Here is a 6121-nt window from a genome sequence, read left to right on the forward strand (position 1 = left end):
CTAAGCCTGTGAAATAAACCTAATCTCCCCTCCTCCTCCCTCCTCCCCTCTGCCTCTGAAATCTCTGGCTAGTAATACTTCTCCCTCCTCCTGCCCAGATTGAGCTCCCATGATCCCTTGCTACTGTCTGATAGTGCCTTGGCTTTCTGAAAACCTGTGAGCGTGGCTTGTTTAGTTTATAGGGAATTAGAGTATTAAAACAAAACAAAAAAAGTATTTGGCTTGAGGAATGCCCTACAAACAATAGGAAAGGAACACAATTATGCAATGGGTAAAAGTTCATCTCGGATCCACTTTAAGGTGGCCACACACACCATACCATTTTTTCAATATCTGTTCAATTAAAGAATTGCGATCAATTTTTCTGACTGATTGTAACATTTCAAAAATATGACCAATGTACCACACACCTATGTTCAATTTTTCCCCAATTATGATAAAAATGATTTGAATCGCTGAGAAAATTGCTAGTGTGTGCGTATTCATAAATTGCCAATCTAACACACACCATACAATCTTTAGAAAAATTGAAATAAAATTTCCAGCATTCTGAATCGATAAAAATCGAAAAAATTGGAAATCCGATCGGATTTTTCAGTCGAATGAAATAAAAGCTTTCTATTTTTTTCGGGAGATCCGATCATATTTATCAAATTGCCATAAAATCGGATCATTTTATTGTATCATGTGTGTGGCCACCTTTGCACAGATATATTGTATCTGCTCCTGCTCTGAATTTGCTTCTATGGTATACAGCAGTTGTCTTTCACAGGGGCAAACCAAGAGCCCCGTGGACCCCGCAGGCTAAGGTGATCAGCTCCTTGGTTAACATGCAGAGCAGCAACAGAGTGTTGTACATTATTTGTTACTGGTCGCAGGAGAGGTCCTCCTCTCAAAGTAGGATCATCCACCAGGCAACCTAGGCAGGTGTCTGGGACCTAGTGGGTGTGTGGGGGACCACCTGCCACCTTCTCTGACCTCTCACTTCAGCTTACCAAAATGACAACAGGGGGGGGGGGGGGGCAGAGCTACTACCTTGCCTAGGGCCCCATCACATCTTAATATATCTCTGCCTCCTCTTCAGTGTAATTCATCGCTGCACCCTGCAACCTATCACCATGCAGGTCTTTATGGCATGCATCAACAGCATGGTGATTGGCTGCACACACAGCGCAGCAATTAGCTACACTAAAGAGAAGTGAGGAGGACCTGTCCTGCTGCCAGTAGCAGATAACGTATAACAATCTGCTCTGCCTATTGGGTGGGGGGAAGCTACAATATTTGACACTTTGAATTGTGGGAGAGAATTAGAAGCCACTGTCATGTGGGAGGGATATTTATGCTGGGGAGTGGGAGGGGCGGGGCTGAAGGACTGTAGTTAGGCCCATGGTCACTCTTGGCCTGATGGGAATTGGTAGGTGGAATAAGGGTGGTGGGAATTGCCAAATCGAATGAAATTTTGCATGAAATTCCAAACACATTCTAAATTTGGCGGATTCAGAATTTACAAATACTGCTCCGCCAAGCGGATCGTTCAGGAACAGCCTTATCAGTCCGCCGACAGTGCGTACACACGCACTACAGTCTGCTGAAAACCCGCCCAGTGGGAGGTGCCGATGGACCCGTCGTTGGCTGCTGTCGTGCGTGTGTACGCACCTTAACTCTCTAGTAAGGCCACATCTGGAATATGGAATTCAGTTCTGGGCACCGCATTACAGGAAGGATATTGCAGTTTTAGAGCAGGTGCAGAGACGAGCAACAAAATTGATACGTGGGATGGAAGTTCTCAATTACCAAGAAAGGTTAGATAAACTCGGTTTATTTAATCTGTAGAAAAGATGCCTTAGAGGAGATCTAATTAACATGTATAAATATATCAGAGGGCAATATAAAAGCTTGGCAGATGAGCGTTTTGTCCCTAAGATTGTGCAAAGGGCTCAAGGTGCGTACACACGTCTGATTGTATACCCGATTTGTTATTCAAACCAAACATTTGAACTACTTGTCATTCAAACAAAAAGTCGTTCAGACTCCTTGTACACAGACGACAAAATGTTTGAAATGCTAATTACAGCTAATTTACATGTTGTTTGACTGGTCAATGAACTGGATAGAACAATGGACCAGATCAAAAGACTGATTAAATGACTTGTTGTTTGAAAGTCAATTACCGTATGTACTCGCAGATAAGCCGACCTCATATAAGCCGACCCCCAACTTTTACCTCAGAAAGCAGGAAAAAAATCATTGACTCGCATATAAGCCGAGGGTAGGAAATGCAGTGGCTCCTAAGTTTCAGTAATCAAAGTAAGTGCCAATTAAATGAAATTGCACAAAGGCCAGCCTGAGCCTCACAGTGTTCACACAGTACAGTTCTCCTGCCTACGTGCATTGCCCAGCCAATGGGCATTCACTGTGATAGATAGATGAATAATCCAGCCATTCAGAAGCCGCAGCAAGCTGATCTGAACTCAGAACTTCATCTCAGCTCTAAAAGATATGCAACATAGTAGGGTAAACTTTAAAGAATAAAATGTCTTTGCTACAGCTCATACAAATCCTGCAATAAATCTGCAGTGTTTCTACTCCCTGCTTTCATGGATGAAGACATATTAACATGCTGTGCTTTTTAAATGGGCTTATCTGCCATGGGAGTCAGCTGTCACGGGAGAGATCAAATTACAACTTGTGGTTAGACACTAATGAGTGGGAATTAGACAGGCTAACCTCTGTAAATACCTTAGGGGTGCATTTCTCTCCCTTTTCCTTCTGTCCTGTGCAAGTGTTCAGGTCCACGTTCAGCTCTGCCCCGCCTCTGGATTAGAGGGATGGATGACGGAGCATTGCAGCCAGCTTGTGCATGACGAGATTTGGATGTCTGCCCTATAGAGGATTAGCCACCACGAGTCCCTCCGCATTTGTTCCTCCAGCCGCATCCGCATTATTGGCTGAGGAACGTAATGTCTTTTAGCGGGTGGCGGCGCGGGAGAGCAATACCGGTAGTTTAATTCAGGTCGGCGGAGGAGCGCTCCTCTAATCAAGAAACAGGGGGCAGAGCTGAAGGAGCGCTTCGCCAATCAAATGACAGAAGGCAGAGCTGAGAGTCTATCCTGTGCCTTGATTGGAGGAGCGCTCCTTCAGCTCTGCCCCCTGCCTCTTGATTGGAGAGCGCTCCTTCCCTCTCTCTCAGCTATCCTGATTGGAAGAGTGCTCCTCCGCCGGCCTGAATTAAACTACCAGTAATGCTATCCCTCTCTGCCCGCTGATAGACGTAGCAGCGTGCCTATATGGCAGACATCCGAATCGGGCATGGCAGGCTGGCAGATTGACTCGCATGCAAGCCGAAAACCCCCACTTTTGGGCCACTTTTTCGGGGTCAAAAATTTGACTTGCATGCGAGTATATACGGTAGTTTCAAACTAATAGACTTTCAAACACCAAGACGTTTGTACACATGTATGGACCTAACTGTCGACCGGTTTGAACGACAAGTCGTTCAGAAATATCAGACGTTTGTAAGGCTTAAGGGACATGATCTGCGCATGAAGGAAAATCTTTTAGCCATGTATTTAGGAAAGGGTTCTTTACGGTAAGAATGATTAAAATGAGGACTGTATTACCGCAGGGAGTAGTTATGGCAAATTCTATATCTGCATTTAACGGGGGGGGGGGGGGGGGGGGGGGCTAAGATGTTTTCCTTGCGTTTAAAGACATCCATGGCTATAATTACTGGGTAAGTCCCGGTGGTGTTGATCCAGGGATTTTATCTGATTGCCATCAGGGGCTAATTGGACCATGCCTTGTAAGGGTTTTTCGCCTTCCTCTGGATCAACAGGGACATGTGAGAGGGTGAGGGTAGTGTTGTACCGTATTAATTGGTTGAACTCGATGGACGCATGTCTTTTTTCAACCCAAATAACTATGTGACTATGTTCTCAATAGGTTACAATTTTGATTAAAATGTTCACATTTTGCTTAGAATTCTAGCATTCCTGTCTCACAGTTGACTTTTTTTGAGATTTATGTGAACATTACATAAATGTCAGAAACTTCTAAGCAAAAATGTGAAAATTCTAAGCTAAATTCAACTGTGAAATTTCTGAATTCTGTAAAATCCATGCGCTTATACCTACAGTTGAAAGTGATCAACCTCATAAAAAAAAGCATCTACAGACTACAAATAGTTGACAAAATGCTAATTTTTCCAACTTGCATACAAATTGAATGCAAACTGTATGCTGTATGGACCACACAAATTTGGCAGCGAGTGCATTTCATTGGCCTGATTCCAAGGTGAGTACAATTTGCAATGCAGTATATTTGCTGGCAAGCTAGTATTATTGAGCGTATGTATGGAATCGCCGTGGGTGAGCTGGGCGCAGGGTGAGCCGGATGACGTCTGCTGCCACAATTCCTGGCAGCGTTAAATACGGTTTCTCCTCCAAGTCGTAGCAACTCGGAAAGGACACGTAATTCGAAATTCGGCTGTTGCCCATATCGGGCGCTATGCGGCCAAGGAGGAGACCTGCTTCATCTCATGGTCCATCTCTGCTACAGAAGTGAACTCTCTTTACCTGTGTTAGGCCTCTTTTCCACGGACTGTTGAACTGTGTGCTCAGCAAGCAGTTACCTGGCAGCAGTAAGCAGTTACCAGGCAGCAACAAGCAGTTACCTGGCAGCAGCGAGCAGTTGTGAGAGTTTGAGAGGCATTTCACTGCTTATCACCTGTCCATGGAAAAGAGGCCTTAATTGTTCACACTACCAGAGCTTTTTAAGCGCTAGTGATTTTGAAAAGCTCTTCCTAATGCAATCCTATGGGGGGATTTTTACAAAATCACATCGCTCCAGTGAGAACACACAAATAGGATAGCATTAGCAAGAGCTTTTCAAATCACAAAGCTCTTAGAAAACGGAAAATTGTATAGTCACCTAACGGTAATTTTCCTTTCCTTTCAAGGTCCATGTCAGCATACTACGGGGGTTAATCCCACCCCTTAACCCCACCAGGACTTGTTAGTATAAATTTTAGCCCCTCCTTAGCCAATGTGCTTTTTTAACTAGTCCCGATAATAGACTGTACTACCGGGTGGGTGCTCCGTATGCTGACATGGACCTTGAAAGGAAAGGAAAATTACCGTTAGGTGAGTATACAATTTTCCGTTTACCTTCCATGTCAGCATACTACGGGGATTTAACCTGCTGAGCGGTCTGGACGAGCTCAGCTCGTCCAACACCGCCAGAGGCTGCCGCTCAGGCCGTGCTGGGCCGATTTCCACCAAATAAAAAGCAGCACACGCAGCCGGCACTTTGCCAGCCACGTGTGCTGCCTGATCGCCGCTGCAGCGCGGCGATCCGCCGCGTGCAGCGGCGAAAGAGGGTCCCCCCAGCCGCCCGAGCCCAGCGTAGCCGGAACAAACAGTTCCGGCCAGCGCTAAGGGCTGGATCGGAGGCGGCTGACGTCAGGACGTCGGCTGACGTCCATGACGTCACTCCGCTCGTCGCCATGGCGACGAGGGAAGCGAAACACGGAGGGCCGCTCATTGCGGCCTTCCGTGTTATTTCTTGCCGCCGGAGGCGATCGGAAGATTGCCTCCGGAGCGCCCTCTAGTGGGCTTTCATGCAGCCAACTTTCAGTTGGCTGCATGAAATAGTTTTTTTTTTATTTAAAAAAAACCCTCCCGCAGCCACCCTGGCGATTTAATCAGAACGCCAGGGTGGTTAACTATATACTGCACAAAGGGAGGGACAATTATTGCTTTTACCAATGTACATTTATTGGCGATACACACAGAACAAACCTAAGTTACAATAGTGAATACGATTAGAGAGTGTTTATCTTTACAGCAGATAACACCTCCTTCCCGAAGTTCACTGTGGACAGTGCTCCTGGATCCACCTTATAATGATTTACAAAAGTGTTGAGTGAGGACCAGTTCGCGGCCCGACATATAACCTCAGGTGACACCTTGACTAAAGCTGCCCATGAGGATGAGACTGATCTCGTGGAATGCACGGTTATCTCTTCTGGTGGAGTACTGCCCATCACTTTGTACGCCATCCTGATAGCCTTTACCAACCAGGTTGCCAGCGTCTTAGATGTGGCCGCTTCTCCCTTCCTGTA

The sequence above is a fragment of the Hyperolius riggenbachi genome, chromosome 1, assembly GCF_040937935.1.
Source record: "Hyperolius riggenbachi isolate aHypRig1 chromosome 1, aHypRig1.pri, whole genome shotgun sequence".
Classification (NCBI taxonomy): domain Eukaryota; kingdom Metazoa; phylum Chordata; class Amphibia; order Anura; family Hyperoliidae; genus Hyperolius; species Hyperolius riggenbachi.